The following is a 17,490-nucleotide window of genomic DNA, read 5'->3' as shown; positions in this document are numbered from 1 at the left end:
AGGAAGCTAAATAACGGCACAGACTGTTTGTTTGACTGTTTGTGTGGCTAAGTGTAAGTGACTGTTTGCTGGTCTACATGTGCTTAACTGTTGGTGTGAGGATGACTGTTAGCTTGTCCAAGTGCAGTTAATGCAAGTGTGCTTGACTATGTGTATGTCTTAGTGTGCACTACCATTGGCATTTCCAAGTGTGCATGACTGACTGCAGTCCAAGTGTGCACTACTGTTGGTGAGTCTAAGTGTGCTCGACTATTGGTATCCCCCCTGCAAATGGTAACTGGAATTAATTAAAGAGACACTTTTCGCCCGGTGGATGTGAAAACGAAAATACAATCCCCCTCTTTGCATTTTCGCTTTAAGTATGTCACAGAATGAGCGGTGTTGAAGTAGAAATGATGACGCATTTTGGAGGATTGATTTTTTATTTTATTTTTGAGTCAATTGATGCAGCTACGTTGTGAAAATGAAAAATCCATTTTATTTGTCAAATTAGGTATATTTCGAATTCAACGAATGCAGCTTCATTTTGAAAATTAAAAATCATTTCTGGTTTTGACATTTTAATTATGCAACAGAAATGCTTCCATATATTGGTGTGTCCAAATGTGCACGACTGTTAGTTTATCCAAGTCTACTCGACTATTGATGTGTTCAAGTGGGCTGGACTATAGGTGCTTTCAATTATGCACGACTATTGGTGTGTCCAGTTGTGCACGACTGTTGATGTGTCCAAATGTTCACAAGCGTTTCCATTTGTACATTACAATTGGTGTATTTGTGCACAACTGTTTGTCCAAGATTACACAACCAATTGTGTATTAGTGCATGATGTTTGTGTGTCTGAATGTTAACAATCACTTGTGTTGGGCACATTTAGTTGTCCATTTTTTCCCAAACAGCAGTGTTTTCTCCTCATCGACAGCATTCCCAGTTCTGACTAAAATATTCTAAACGAGAAGCAGATCCATGATCTATCTATCAAGCTCCTTTTGGTGATAGAAGGACAACCCTGAGCCATGCCTTTAGTTGTACTGCTGGAGATAAACATGACTGAGGTTGTTTTGGATGAACTGTGCATTTTCCTCACAGCAGAAAGTTCTACAGAAATTGCTAACATGTCCCTTTTTTTTTTTTTTTTGCTCCTTGACCTTCTTATTTTGGGTGAGTTTTTGGAAAAATCATGACTGGACAGGATAAAAATGTGTGATTTTACTTTTGGTTTGATTTACTGATTCTCCACCTATTTGTATAGAGCCTTACTAAAAAAGACCCTGGTTGTTCATAGGATTTGAAACAAACTGAACCTAGTGCTCTGTCTTTATTCCGAGCAGACATCCATCAGATTTCCCTTTAAGCACTTTTGTGTACATGCAGAAAAACTAATCACAGGAGTAGTGTGTGTGTCAAAGAGGGGAGGGAGGCAGGAAACGAACACACAACAACACAGAAATGTTTTGAATTATACATTTGTGGCGTCATTGATGAATGGAGGGAAGGACTCACCATAAATCACAGGAATGCTGCGTAGCAGGAGAACTGCTCGATGGGCAGCAGCAGAGATTTAGATGTTATTTTCAACGGAGCAGCAGGCAGAATCACGACCTTGTTTCTTCCATCCAAAGTTTTTTTTCCTGTTCGTGCGACACAAAAACGTCACCGCTAAAGCCTCCGTTGCTGTGTGGTATCCTGCTTATTTCAGAAAGACACTGCATATGCAACCCTTTGACGCTGAGGAGAAACTGTTCAAGAGAAATTACCAGGAGTGTCATGGGATTCATTTATTTATGGGATTACTTAATTATGACTGGAATTATCAAACATAATTCATCTGTTTTAATCTAACTTAATAATTGCTGGGAAAATCCTCATTTAGAGGTATTTTAGTTAAATTGGTGACATTTTGGTGTCACCAATTTAAAGTAAAAGATCAAAAAGTAAAAGATCAAAATACAACAAATGGCTTTATGAAGATTTTAATCATGGAAGACTTCCAAACTTTACTTTTGCACCAACAAATCCATTTGTTGATAGACATTATTCCACAGTTTATCAAAACAGCAAGATAGCATGAAAGGACACAAGTGATTTTATGTATTCCTTTAAGCTGTTTGGGGAGTTTGATCATGTTGAAGACTGAGATGCAGCAGCACAGAAAGAGACAAAAGAATATCAGAAGAAGGAAAAGAGTCACAGGGTGGTAAACACAGGAGGAATTCAGACTTTGTTTCTTTGAAAACAAACTTTTGTTTCATCATCTGGACTAAAACAACCACTAAAAGGTGAACTTTCCCTCTGAAGTGATGCTTTGTTTCATTTCTCAGGATATTTTGAAGAGTGGCAGAGTGAGGTCGGTGCACCCTCTGTAGCTGTTACCATGACAACCCGTCTCATCGCATTTTAAATAGTCGACTTTTTGGGGAAAAACGACTTAAACTTAAGAATAAATGACTAATAATTCATTTAATATTTCTTTTTTTCTAACTGGCCATGGTATAAGCAGAATTATGCCCTTTAAAGTGTGCGTGATCAGAAATAATGGACTTTGCAGAAGCAACCATCCCACACCAAAATGAGATTTAAAAAAACAAAGATGTTGAATTGTTGTTTATTAATTAATCACAATTATTGCACCAATTTGAAACCCCTGACTTTATTGACGTCTATAAGCTGTCAGATGTCAGAAAGGCTTAGCTTGTGTAGCTTAGCTGGTTCTGTGTTTATATCGGCTGTTTTCATCACTAATAAACACTGATCTTTTTTGTCATATTTTTGACCCAGACTTGAGTTGTGCAGAGCTTTAGGTGGGTCAACTAGGCCCCAGTAGATATCTAATTCACACAAACAAACACATGTGTGCACACACTTTGAGTGTTGGAGAAGCAGAAAGACTGGGCCTCCTCTTTATGAATTTTGTCAATAAACGAATCAGGATAAAGTCAGACTCTCAAATTTATAGAGACATCAAAATTCATGAGGCGTGGGGCTTAAGCGAGTCTAAACAAAATGCTCTCAGTTCTGTTCTGGGGGAATTAAAAAACATGAACTGGTAAAACTTTCATGACGACAAAAATACATCCGTGAAAGTGCGACGGGAACCACGATGAGAGCCGAGGGCAGAGCGGATCCAGGGGAACCGTGGAAGGGAAAAATCAAACATTTTGTTTGGAGCTTCACTAATATCAGCATTTTTACTCCACCTCTAATGGCACTTTTATCGATCGGCCTCTTAATGGCGGGCTCATATATTTGACGGCACTCATTTAAAGTAGGAGTGAGTAATAGCTGTCTGAGGAAGGCTGTAAAGCTGTGTGCGTGTTTTATTGTCCTCAGTCATGGAGGTACGGATGGGAGGAAGAGGAGAAGGACAAGAGTTTCTTAATTTACTGAGAAGGAGAGAAGGCAGGAATAAAAAGGAGCAAAGTGCGGCGGAGGCGAGAAATGGGGGGACTTCAGCAGAGAAAGCTGAGCAGTAAAAACTCATTTGGAGCAGAATCCGTTGTGAAGCCTTCCTGCTCCGCCTCCATGCGCTCGTACATCACCTTTTCATTCTGCAAACAAACCTCCAAACCCCCTTCTGTCCCCTCCTTCAGCTCCCTCTCTCCATCCATCCTTCCCTCTCAGGTCATCAGCAAGCGAAGCCACAACAAAGGGGGGCCGTTGCCGCGGTGACCTTGGCTGTGACATCATGTGGCGGCAGAAAGAAATGAAGCCATTAGGCCGAGGCAGCGCTCGCACATAAATCAGACTGTTTCCAATAAGCTGCCTTAATGGTCATCCATCACCCCCGCCAGCCTGCGCCCTCCGCACCCAACTGCCTGGGGATCAGCCACTGGGACATGAGGAGAGGGGGATGAAGTCTGAGTGAAGGAAAATAGAGAAGAAGGAACAACCAGAACAGAGTTGCGTGACTGAAACACCACAAGGAACGCTACATTTTCTGGATTGGTTGCTTCACTTCTGTGAAAGTCCTATTTTACATCCCACCTTCATTAAGGTCTTCATCATTTTTGCCTTCCTGAATCTTCATCAGCTTAAAAGGAGGGAAAACTTGTCCCAGAATGTGGAAACCAAGGTGGAAAGCCATGTCCAATGCAACAACACAACACAAAAAAAACGTTTAAAGCACCTGATGCTAGATTGTTTTGCTGTGCCGACCTCACACATTTTAAACAACCATCCAGACTCCGTACAGTAGGGGGCAGTATACTCTCTTTGCGTTGGTTTATCGTCCACCAATAAATGAAAGAAGAAGGTTTTTGGAATTCTTTAAAGCGCAGAGTTGCTTGCGGTTTGGTTAACGCTGTGGCTATCACACCGAGACTACTTCAGTGAGCTGAATATTGGACACATGCCTTGTAAACCGGCCACGGCACCGTTCACTTCATCACATGCAAAGTGAGCAACCCCTGCAGAGAAATCTGCCCAACTCTGAGATCAAAGTATTCAGACACCACCCCCTTAGAGTGGGGGTGGTGGTGGGCAAAAAGATATTGCAGCCCATTTTGAAAAAAAAATTTCCCTTCCACCCTTTAATCGGTTGGATACACCTGATCCAGGTAATCAGCAGTGGGTGGGGCATAGACATTTAAAATGTAACCAAGATTCTTGGGACATGGAATTGCCACCAAACTTCTAAAGGAAAGGTAAACTCTAACTTTGAGAAAAAAAAAAAAACTGTACACCAAGAGTTTATAAATGGAAGCATTGAGATCTGACACACAATCCTGTACCAATTAATGCTGAAGCAATAATATGAAAATAATGATATTTTTTGGACAAAGCAATGTCTACAAGATGGAAAAAGAACAAATAAGCTTAAATGTTATTTGGGTGAGAACAATCAACTATTTCCCAGTTTGTTTCTGTTGACAATATGATCGAATTTACATTCAAACCTATTTTACTTTCTACATTACGTTTTACATACTGTGCAATTCTGAAGTGTATGTGGTGTGCTGCTTAGCAATTAAAACCCTTGAAACCTTTTGGACTTCCAAGGTGTTTAAAAAGTGGAAGATGAGATAGAAAAGTCATATAAATGCAATGAAAATGGGGTCATTGCCAGAATTGGTGACACCTTCCTGTTCACTTCCCTCTTCAAATTTTTAAACAGGTTGACTCAGTCATCCACTCATTCATTTGGGCAGGAAAACCCCTTCCGATATCCAAAGCTCATCTTGATGAACACACTTCCATTGGTGGTTCCTGTGCTCAGACACTACTACTGGGCAGATAACTCTAGAGCCCTTTCACTGTGGCAGTGGGGTTACCCGGGAAACTGACACTTAGAGGATGTCCCACTCTGGATACAAGTAGAATCAGAATTAATTTCTGAAAATTCTCTCCAGGCCTAATTATTTACTGACACAAAATCCTCCAACAAAGTGACAGGCTACAACTTTGTTATTAAAAATTCCATCAAAATAATGGGACAAATTAGAAATCCACTTAAATGACCAGATTTGTCAGCAAAGGTCACCAATAAAGATCATTCATTTAAACCAGGAAGGATGGACACGGTGCTCTTAGACTGGAGGGAAAAGGGGTTAAGACTAATCGAAGACTTGCACATAGATAATAGCTTTGCCTCCAACAAAAGTATCACCTACCTAATTCCCTACAAATTAGACACTTTACTCAGAAAAATTCCTCTGATTTTCTTCTGAAACACTCAACCACATTTATTTTGACACACTTTTGAAAACAAATCTCAAAGGTTTGCTCTCCTAGTTTGCTAAATGCTTCATGATTCCAGCAGACACTGATGGAAACAGCAATGTCTGGGCCGTGGACCTTGGTGTCACCTTATATGAGGCTCAATGGTCAAATAGCCCGGCCAGTATACAGACATGCTCTATAAATGCCAGATACAAATTCATTCAATTCAAAGTTACTCATAGATTACATTTTTCTAAACTTAGACTGAAGTCACTTCTGTTTGGTCTCCCACAAAAAAACCTCCATAAACTTCAACTGGTTCAGAATTCAGCTGCTCATATCATCATCCCTCCATCAACCATATCACACCAACCATATTACCCCATTTCATACCACATTCAATACAAAATCTTGTTCTACACATTCAAAGCCTTTCACAAATGGCCTATTCACTGTAACAGTAACTTTTTCATGTTTTTACATACATTTATTTAATTGTGTATGTATTTATATTGTTGTTGTTTTAACTTTTTATTGTATTTCTTATACTGTATACATGTTGTGTGGCGACCTTGAGTGCCCAGAAAGGCGCCTTATAAATAAAATGTATTATTATTATTACTATTATAAAATAGAGCAAATAAGACCTGAGAAATCAGAAACATAATCCCTCCACTGTTTAGTAAGATTTGACATCCATTCTTAACATTTTTACAAGATAAATGATACCTTAATTTATTTATTATCTTTATTTGCATGTTTTTTGTTTTGTTTTCGGTTTTTGTTCTCTTCTTTCCTCGTTTCTTTTTGATGCCAATTGTTGAAGAAGATGTTCACAGAAAATACAAAAAAACAAAAAAAACAAAAACAAATCGGGCAGCAGTGGATGCAGTTCATTTTTGTAGGAATTGCAACACTTCTTTGTATTCCTCTGTTGCTGCTATATAAATATATATACATATAAATATCGATATAAATATGCTATATAAACATCAAACTATGCATTTATTTTAAAAAAGTCTACAAATTTAGACATTTTTTAAATTAAATTAAAATCTATTTTAAGCTTTCACAAACTTTTTTTGTACTTGACACATTTTTTTAAAATGTTTTTCAGAATGACAAAAATGGAAGTGAAATCGTGACATTGTTATTGTACAAATAAATTATTAGTATCGACTTCATGCAGGTTGCTCGCTTTTATCTCTCTGGAATTTCAAAACGTACAAAACCTTCTCTTCTTCAAATATTTTAGAGGCACCTCAGTGTTTTTAAGCATTTTTACGGGTCATAAATGTGACAAACCTGAGACAACGTTGAGACATTTTTGAGACTAAAGTGAGAATCTGTCAGGCGCAACAATTGAAAAACATTTATGAAAACTTTAGCACACATCCAGTGCGATCGGCAAAATATGTCACTAATTAGTGTACTTTTCACAATGTCTGTCCACAAGGTTAATTTGATTTTTTCTCTCCATAGTATGATGTTGCTTCAAGCAAAAGAAAAATATAATACTTCAACTGACTTTTTTTAAAGATTTTTTTTCTACATTTGTTTTTTCTTATTTCCTGCATCACATTCCTGGCAACAACTGTTTATAAATTGGAGTTTTTATTGAAAAGGAAGCAGTATTTAGTGAGACAAGGCACATGTACAGAGAGGCAGAGTGAACAGAAGTGCAGTCTATCACGTGAAAACGTCCCTCTGCTGTGAAAACGTGAACGCCTGCCAAACCCCAAACCCGCGCTCTCAGCAGGCATGTCATCAGCAACCTGGTGGAGAAAGTCTGCAGTGTCGTGCACACCGCACCGGCCTCCTGCTGAAAGCTCCCGTCTGACTTCAACGCCTGCGAGCTGCCTTTGTGGTACCACCTGCTCGCTGGTTTCATCGTCTGGTTTCCCCGCTTTCAGCCGCTGTTATTCCAAGCGTCTCTCGCCGTATCTCATATGTTTTGCTTCCGCTGCTCACTTCGGACGCCGGGAGAGTACATATTTGTAGGGTTGACCATACTGGCCGTTTTGGCCAAAAACAACTCATCCAGAAGTCACTCTGCAGCCCGTGCTCCTGTGAGCTGAAAAATGATGTGTGCGGCTCAGCTTGCCCGTTAACCTTCCCCCTCAGCACAGCGGCCAAATTGTGTTCGCGAGGCATGACCAGAGGCCTTATCCATCATTGTGAATGAGCTCTGTAATTGGGATTAGAAGAGCAAAAGTGCAAAAATTGACTTGAAAGCGATCGTGTTACAAGCGGCTCTTTCAGGCGGAATAAGGGCCTGAGTGTGCGCTGCATACTAGTGTTTTGGCACGTTTCGGTGGGAACACTGCGGCTCTGTGTGCGCGCCACACGCTCCTACCTCAATATGCTCATGTGTCGTCTGAATTGTTTTGGAGAAATGCTCATTTGTACTGGAAGATTGGTGATAAACAAATAAAAAATCCTGTCAACTTTCTCGTCTGCCACCGTTCTGTGGGTCCTTCATGTTGATGCTGTGAGACGGAAGGGGTAGAAATGCCAGGAAATGCATTTTTTAGTTTGCTGCATATTTAGATTACCAGTCAACCAAAAAACTGGATGACATATTTTGGATTTTAGTAAATGTAAAGTCATATCCAGAGTGTTGGTGTCCTGGGACCTTCACCTACACAGCTCTCCATGATTGGATAATAATCAGGGGTTCCCAGTGGCTGTTCAATTATGAATATAACGTTTTTAGCCCAAATATGAAATTGTTTTTTAGAACATAGTTTCTGCAGAGCGGTAGGAGTTCATTGGAAATGTACCTCTCAGTTGTTGACTGGACCGTTGGCGTGGAGCAATCCCACCCCCATTCCCCTTCCTGTTGCTGAGAGCACGCCATTTACTCTCTCCCACTAGCTTACAGCCCCTCACACCCCCATCCAAATATTAGTGAACATTAGCAAAGAGGTGCATGGATCTAGTCACAAGTGGATGCATCAGAATGGAGCTGAGCAGGAAGCTTGTGGCCTGAAATGAACTCTTTTTCAAAAAACATTTTTTCATCTGCTCCTGATTCACAATGATTTGAGTGAGGAAATACCGTCCTCAGAAATACAATTTTAAGCTACATTTTCTTAATAAATGACATCCGTCATCAGAAGAATGCCACAAGAACAACAGAGTGGGTCTTAAATAACATTAATTTATCCAAAGTAAAGACAAATGTATTTCAAATTTAAAAAAAAAAACTTTCCATACAAATAAAAATAAAAAATAAAAAGTGAAAGTCTAAGGAATCTGAAAAACGTTCACTGCCTCACAGCTTCTCCTTTAAATGTTTTTCACAGCCTGAACTCTGTGGCATTTTATTTAGAAAATATTGCAAATTCTTCCTGCTGTTCATGAAAGATGTCATGTTTATGTAGACATTAGAAGTAGTGACTCCATAGAGTAGATGAACGACCACAGACTGCTTAGTCCAACCTTCAGCCTGTTCTCATCTCCTCATTAATTTTTCTGTTTTATTTTTCTATTAAATGAAGAGAAACTATCAGTTGCATAGAGTCACAGATTTTAAAAGAAAACTTTAAAAAGTCAGGTTTATCAGATACATTTAAATTTCAAGAACACTGAGGTTGTAAAAATCTTAACAAGTGGGTGGAGCTAACAAGCTTTTGGTTCTGTAGGAGTCATCTGGTCTGGACGGACTGTAGTTTGAAATTTAATCCAAATGTTCTCTGAGGTTCTACTCGGGTTCCACTCAACAGCAGACTGGGGGTGTCAGGCTGATGTCCATATTATGTTTAGTACGTCCTTTTGACTCGGAATGGAAACAAAGAAGAGATTTTTGTTTTTTAGATCTGGAGAAAAAAAACAGAAATAAACAAAGCGAATGTCATTTATTGATTTAATTTGTAATGAAAATATTATAAATGTAAATATGTATTCTTAAATAAAAATAAATATGAAAATGAATTAAATATTATATTTCTGCCTTATCAGTTTTATTTTGTTGAATATTTTTAGATGATTTTAAATTAACTGTAAATTCAAAGTAATATATAATATTTTGAGGAAACATGAACATGTTTACCTGAATCTGAAATACCTCTGATGTTAACATTTAAGGGCTGCATTCCCTCATGTTTTCTTTTTAACATACCCTGCTCTGGCATGTTCTGATTGGCTGGGCACACCTGAATGAGGTCATCAGTCATTAGTAGGGCTTGGATATCTGGAAATCATGCAGACACACCAGCTTGATGCCTGGAGCTGCCTGAACAACATTTTCAGCAAAAGGAAGACTTTCCTTTCTGAATTTTTTGTCCTGACTGTATCAGAATGTGGATTTAAAGCCGTTTGGCTTGGATTGGTCCACAGTGTGCACACAGCAGCATCCCAGCAGCCGCCGTTTCCTTGCTGGTGGGTAATCCCTGCTCTGCACCTCCTTAATCTGCAGCCATGCTGTGCTTTCCCCATGTAGGTTGAGGGGTTTGATCACAGATTCTAAAACGGACCTCCGCCGAACCTCTCTACCTGTTTTCCCTCAGGTTCATCCACAGGCTTGTCATCTCACATCATCCGACCTGAAGACAGAAGTCTGTATAGACTGACCAATCAGATGCTCCCATAAACATGTGTGGTCTCATGTCGAACGTTTGATAGACAGATCTCCTGAGGCCACTTTAAGTGGTAGAGGTGTGGACTTCCAACAAGTTCACTCCTGATTGGCGAGTGGTTGCCATAGAAACAAGGACTCAGGCCCACTCGGACCAATCACTGCTTACTGACGACGTCTGGCTCAAACATGGCGCCGTCTGTATCGCCACAAAGTGGAATGGACTTAATTTGGATGGAGCCGAAAGTTAGCTGTTTTCCATTGATGATGTCACGCTAGCTCTGTCCAGTTTTCTGATACAGTCGATGGTTGTGACCATCTGTGGGCCCAGGTAGCCCCTCCCTACACACTCTGATGAGCCACTGGTTCTTTTTTAAGCCCTTTTCCATTTGGTAACAGGAAAAACAAAGGACCTGCTTTCAGCTGCAGCCCCAACACAAATGCAGCTGAACTCTAATAGAAACACCCTGCCCCCACCAGACCCCCACTGTGGCCACTTTACATGCCTGGTCACTGCAGCAGAATGACATTTACATGTATATTTACATTTATACTCAGCTGTTGCAGAATGGAGGCCCCCCCAGGTGGCAGAGCGGAGGCCCTGAAAGGTCACCGGCTGGAGCGCACATCACGGCTTCGTTTGGTTTTGCATATCAGCACCGTCAGGCACGCTTTGGACCTCACCTTTACACCGTCTGTCTTCAAAGAAGCCCTTCTGAGAACACTAATATTCTAAAAACTGCTTATTTTAAAGAATGAACACAAAGCTCAAAACCAAATTGTGGTGTTGGTAAAGGACAAAAATGAATTGAAGCAGATGTTTTTGGTGTTTACCCACAAACAAAAGCTAATAATAATTCAGCTATTTTTCTTGCATTTTTGATGCACCTTTGTGAAGAAGTAGTTTAAGTATGAGCTCTTTTTTCAGGCCTGTGCCTGCAGCAACTCATCTCCAAATAACCACAGTATCATTACTCATCTGAAGGATGCTGTCTGCAGCTGCTGGAAGTGCTTCTAGTTTGTGAAGCTTTGTGAGGCTGCATGAAGCTGCAGCTTTTTTGACAAATAGGATGACTGAGTAATAAATGTTTATTACTCTATAGACGTCTATGGGATTTTGGCTTCTTGGAGCCAGAGGGTATTTCCTGTTTGGACCGCCAAGGGGGGAAAGGTCACTCAGTCCAGTTCTTAGATACAGTCAAAAGTTAAAACAGATCTTCCAGTGTATAAGATCCAAAATTAGATCTGACCTGAATTGCTCAGTTTGATGTTATTTATTTTTTAAGAAACTGAATTAATTTGAGTTAAATTTAATGATTTGCTGTAAAATAACCACGCTGAGTCAACTTTAGGTTAACTCTGTGTGTGTTCACAATGGGTGGAGCCATCTGTGTCGACTTATTGATCCGTGTGTCGTCATTTGACCAGTTTTGGAAAATATCCTGGCCTATATTCAGGTAAGACTGAGCACACATATGACCTTTGACCCTCATGAAAGCAAAGTTGTGCAGCTGAAAGAACAATGCCTGACATGTTTTTATTTTCTTTTCTTCAAAAAAAGGAGAGCCGTGAGGCGGCGGTGACTTCTCATTTGCTTCTCTCTGCAACATCGGAGCAATAAAAAGCGGAATGAAGCGCCTGCTGTGTTCGAGTGCGGAACGTGATGCTCATTTCCCTCATTTAATGTGTTAGATTAAATAATTACTTATTCCTACCAGGAACTGCAGCTGTGATAATTCTCTGTTAATTACATTAGCTCACAATTTTTTTTAAACATTTAAATAATTCTCTCAAATAACATTTCTTATCTCTGGAGATGCACATGGCAATGATTCAATTACACAGCAGCCAGGAGAAATAAAGATCCCTGCAGGATCATTCTGGGGACAAACCTTTGTTTTAGCACCGATGTGTTATCGCAGGTCTCTGCAAAATGTTCTTTTAATGTCATTACGCTTCGACTCTGCTTCTGATGACAGACATGGCGAATATTTGAGCAGGAAACCTCGTGACAAAATGACAAACGGCGCCCCCCACCAACTGCTCGCACGTGCAGCGTTCATGCAATGCAATCAGGTTTCAAATCCACACATATGCACATTACACCTCCGCCAGGTTCCCTCCACGATTACCGCCGCAGCCTTCCTCTACACCTCCAAGCTCCCCTTCATGTCCCTCTCAGGAGCCAAAATGGCGTCCATAAATCAAGGAGCTAGATGTAATCTGCAGTGTCCAGAAAACGAGGGGCGAGGCTGCAGAGCATAATGCGACTGGTTTTCCATTGTCATTCAGGCGCAGGCAGCAGCTCCGAGAGCCGTGCCTGCACCTGATAAGAGTCCGCTCAGAGTGGGTCATAAATCACCGGCATGCCGACGGCTCCTACAACGGTTTCACAGAAAGAGAGACAGAAAGCAGGCAGAGGGGTGCAGAACAAAGAGCCGGAGAAGGTGCTTTGGAAAATGGACTGCAGAGAGCCGCAGACCGGGATGGAAGCACGGCCGTAAAGAAGGAGCCGGACACTTGAGAGACGGAGGTGGGAATGACAAACGGCGGGAGCCAATTTGCTCTCCTATCTCATCTGCCGCAAAGTTTCTCCTGACAAAAGGCCTGACCTTCAGGAAATAAACGCCCCGTTCTCCCAGAGCTCAGCTGATGTCTGCACTGCATTTCAATGTCATCTGCAGGCCTGAGCAGACACCAAAGCAGAGCCTCGCTTCAGGACAACCACAGCTCTGAATCTACACTCACACCGCCTTCAACAACGCACATTCAAGTGACCACTTCCAATGAAAAGTCTATGTAAACGTGCGTATATGCACGTCTCTGACTTCTGTGTTTACGTCACTACGCAGGTTTTTAGGGCTGTTTTTGGGTTCTATGAGCAAAACGCATGGCTTTGAACGCACTTTGACCAATCAAATGTGTGAGTGACGTATGGATGGCGTCCCTTTTCATTCACTGAAGTACCAACTTTTTAAAATTCGTCATTGGGGGAGAAGTTAATAATTGCGGTTTGTGAGTGACCGGAATCCTACGACACCAAGTCTTTTATATTTTGAAATAGAGTTTTGGAAGAGAAAGCCTGGAGCAAGATTTGCGAGATTTGACATTTACGTACCAAACCTCCTCCAACTGTAGGTGGTGGACAAGCGCTAGTATCTGGTAGGCTATTAGCATGGGCTAAATGCATGTTTTGGGACCCACGATTAGTGCTTTCTAGAACGTTGGTAAGTTGAGTCTTTTCCCACAAATCAGGAAAACAAAGGTTTTCCAAGAGATCATAAAACTTCAACGTTGTAGACCCTGGAACTTTTGTAGCAGAAAACCTGTTCCTGATTGGCCAGAATCCTAAAGTCTGTTGTCCAACAAGTGAAGCAGATGAAAGATCTGAAAGAGAAACTCATGCTGCAGCTAAAGACATCCTGCGAGCGATGGAGACTATAGTCTCCAACAGGTTTCAGTCACAGAGACATTAAACCAGAGAAGAACAGAGAAATTCATCTTCCACACAAGAAGAAAACTATGAAGAGAACCTTTTAAGGAGCAAATGAACCAGAGCAGTCTGAGAACACAAGGACTCATCCAGGAGAACATCAAAGAAGAAGATTAGAGAAGTGCACTTGACCCATTTAAAGTCACAGTCCAGGATTCAACAGTCAGTCAGAAAGAGACATCTAGACCAAAATGGATCCATGGGAGAGTTCAAGGAGAAAGAACATTTTCATTTTGTACTGCCTGGAGACTTCAGGTCACCAACATTCTGCTCAAGGCTGCAGCAGCACACAAGCTTCAGTTTATCTATCAGCCAGGTGCCTTCGTCAGTGGAACATTAGAGACCAAATCTGATATAATTGGTTTTAACATGTTCTTGTGGCATTAAAGGAATGCACGGTGGTGGAGTGGTTGGCGCTCCTGCCTTACAGCAAGAAGGCACTGGTTCAAATCCCGGCCAGGACATTTCTGTGTGGAGTTTGCATGCGTGGGTTTTCTCCAGGCACTCTGGCTTCCTCCCATAGTCCAAAAACATGCTTCATAGGTTGATTTGTGAGTGATCTAAAGGGTGATGAGTGTGTCTGTGGGGCCATTGTTGCCCTGCAATAAACTAGCGACCAGGGTGTACCCTGCCTTCGCCCAGCAGTAGCCGGGATAGACTTCGGTACCCCTGTGACCCAGAAAGGGATATAATGAGTAAAGATCTTGGATGTTCTTGTAGAATTTTTTTAAAATTGTGTTTCTGAGTATTTCTTTATTCAAATTGTTGTGAATCAGGAGCAGATAAAAAATGCATTTGAAAAGCCATTATATTTATTATGTAGAAAGTACACTGGGCAGGCCACAAGCTCCCAGCTCCAAGCTGTCATCCATGGGGAGAGGAAGGAGGGGGGTTGCTCCATGCCAAGGGTCCTACCCACAACTCAAAGGCAAATTTCTAATGAACTCCTGCAGCTATGCAAAAAATGTCTCAAAGAAAACAACAAAGTTTTATTATTATTTTGGCTAAAAACGAAATAATCATAATCATAGACCACTGGGAACGCTAACATTAGCACTAAAGCCGTACAAGTGGTGACGTGGTACGATGCCCTTACACGACACTCTAGTTGTTAGTAAGGTACGTGAACTGGCTCCTCACCGACTGCATGAAAGTGCTGCACACATGAGGTTTGCAGATGATACATAAGATGTCCACACAACCCACGCTCTGATTGTTTGATTTCCTAAATCCTAGCAGTCTGGCTGCACACTTATCCCTTTGAACAACATTCATTTGGGCCACTTTCACAGTGCATGCGCCTGCGTTTGACCTACTTTACCCTTACTTATTGCTTTAATGTTTACTATAACCTGTAGCTCACAGTGGGCTTGTAGGAAAACGTGGACATGAACATTTTCACTCTACGGTCTACAACCGTGCCAATTTTTACGGTCTACTTACGTGCCCTGTTCAGATTTCCAAAACAGGCCGTGTCCACCCGAAAGGACAGTTGTGACTATGTCATAAGGCACAGCTAACACAGGTGTCTCTCTGAAGAGATAAACAAAAACCCACCAAGCACATCTCAAGAACACTCAAGTCCACCCCGACTCACTCTTTACACAGTCCTTTTCCATGCCTAGCTTTGCTGACTGTTTTGGGGGATTACATAACTGTTACTGTAAATTTCCTGAAAAGATCCCTTTGAAACTTTTGGAGAATGATCCTCAAATAAAAAGCTCTGAAGTTAAAAGATCAAAAAGTTGATTTTACATGTTGTAGGCCCTTTGATAATAAAATATAATAGTACATGAACGCCACATTTAGGGCTGTGTAGATTAAGCTAAAAATCAAACAAATGTTGCCAAAAATATGAGATACAAAAATATCATACTGACTTTTCCTTTTTAGTTTTGTTTTGTTTTTGACTGAAATTCCACATAAAAACATTTATGTAGGTGGGATTCAAACCTTCTCCCTGTGAGGTGAGAGCTAGCCAATACACCAACTTGTAGCCTTTTTTACTGTTAAAGGAGAAAATAAACTTTAAAATGTTGTTTAAGAACATTTTTAAAGATCTTAGCCATAACATTTTCATTAGGACACAGGCACTTTATGGATCTTTGAAGACTAAAAACGACTCAGAGGATTAGAGAAAATCCTAAAAGGTTAAGAGCTTCTTTAGTCCCACATGATCTAATCTCTTGACTGAAATCACAGAAATCCCTCAGATCTTTTTAACCTTACAAGAGATTTACAGCTTTGGTTCAACCTAATCACTCCCCACCCCCCTCGCCGTCACTGGTGGCAGCTCTCACTCACTCACGGCAGCCTCTATTCAATCATCCCCTTATTCCGTATTCATATGCTAAACCCCATAGTAGAGCCCCTTTGGCCAGGAGCGCAGTGAGATACATGTTAACACGTGTAATCCCCCATTAACGCCAACCAGACAACGTATTCTCCACGGACACCGGCTTTCCCCGTGGGATTAGCCCCCTGAGAACGGAGGGGCTGATGGGTAATGGTTGAGAGAAGCTCCTCACAGGTTGAAAGGGCCCCCGCCTCCCCCCACGCCACCCTCGGCGTGCGAGCCGTGATCCCAGAGGGACGAGTGTTTGCTTGACGGATTTAGTCTACGCTGAAGTGTGTTGGCATTCTTTCCTCCGCACAGCCCAACGGCAACTATTCCCAGTTCCAACAGTCCATGCGAATGCAGAGGAAGGAGGAAGTGTATCCACGCTTTCCTCACCTGCAGGGAGAATGGATCTGGACACGGATTAAGGCTACCTCCATTACTTCCTGAAAATGATCAAGGGACAGGAACATCAGGAACCTTACATGTCACCAAATTAAAACCTCACTTCAGAAAAAAAAAACAATTTAAGCAGAAATAATGAAGAGTTTCAATTTGAATTCAGGGCTCAAACCACAAATGTCTTGAGGGTTTTATCAGTGAAACAGCCTGTAAGAGTACGACATCCACAGCTGGATGGGACAGCCTGCCGTTCTTTGTCCTGGACCCACGGAACCTGCCGGTAAACAGGAGGTTAGTCGTCAAGGGTTGCTATGACAACACGAGATCTCTTCACGTTGAGAAAGGTGTCTCTCCTGACGTCCTCACAGGTATAACATCCTATTGAGTCTAGAACTATGGTGCATAAGTACATCTCAAAGATGGACTTATGTCCTGCAGCATTCCTGCACGGCAAAGACCCCATTGTTTTCGCAATTCTTCTTTCTAAAGGCCTGTTCACACCGGGACGAATTTCGCCGGCGATTTTCGCCGACGTTTAACGCCTCGTGACTAAACAAAGGGCACCAACGAGAGTGTGCACACCGACGCGAAAAAACGCCAGGCGTTAAAGCGTCAAAAAAAAAAAACGCCTCGGGTTCGTTTTTTTTTTTCGACGCGTCGCGTCGAAATCTACTCGACCAATGAGAATGGCGCTTTTGCTCACGTGTCTGGAGCTTCTGAAGTTACAGTAAAACACAACTTGGGGGCGCTCAAACACAAAACTGCCTTGCTGAGCACACATACCAGCGAAGAAGATAGACGCCAAGTAGCGTCTACACTGCCGCGAAGCAATAATGACGGACATTCTAAAACATCCCCGAACCAAGCACCAGTTGGAGCTAATGGTGCTTGAAATATTCATGTTTTCTTTGTATTATTCTGACAAGCGCGTAAATACTTGCTCTCTTCTTCTGAGTGAAAAGCGACTTTAAGAAGCGTAAAGTTGCGCAGCGCCACCTTGTGTACAGGAGTATTTCTGTT

The 17,490-nt window shown here is 41.5% G+C and overlaps 1 long non-coding RNA gene across 1 annotated transcript in view; it reads right to left on the bottom strand.

Annotated features, from left to right (window-relative positions):
* Window positions 1–1,957: 1,957 nt before the first annotated feature.
* LOC144984121 (uncharacterized) overlaps window positions 1,958–17,490 on the bottom strand; it is a 63,261-nt gene continuing 47,728 nt past the window's right edge. Inside the window, exon 3 of the long non-coding RNA XR_013647785.1 lies at window positions 1,958–16,744. This is a non-coding gene — a long non-coding RNA (uncharacterized LOC144984121). The remainder of the gene's footprint in view (window positions 16,745–17,490) is intronic.

The sequence above is a fragment of the Oryzias latipes genome, chromosome 15 (assembly GCF_053564925.1).
Source record: "Oryzias latipes strain Hd-rR chromosome 15, Olatipes_Hd-rR_3.1".
Lineage (NCBI taxonomy): Eukaryota > Metazoa > Chordata > Actinopteri > Beloniformes > Adrianichthyidae > Oryzias > Oryzias latipes.
Note: the sequence above shows the minus strand (reverse complement) of the source record. Positions and strands in the feature narration are given on the sequence as shown.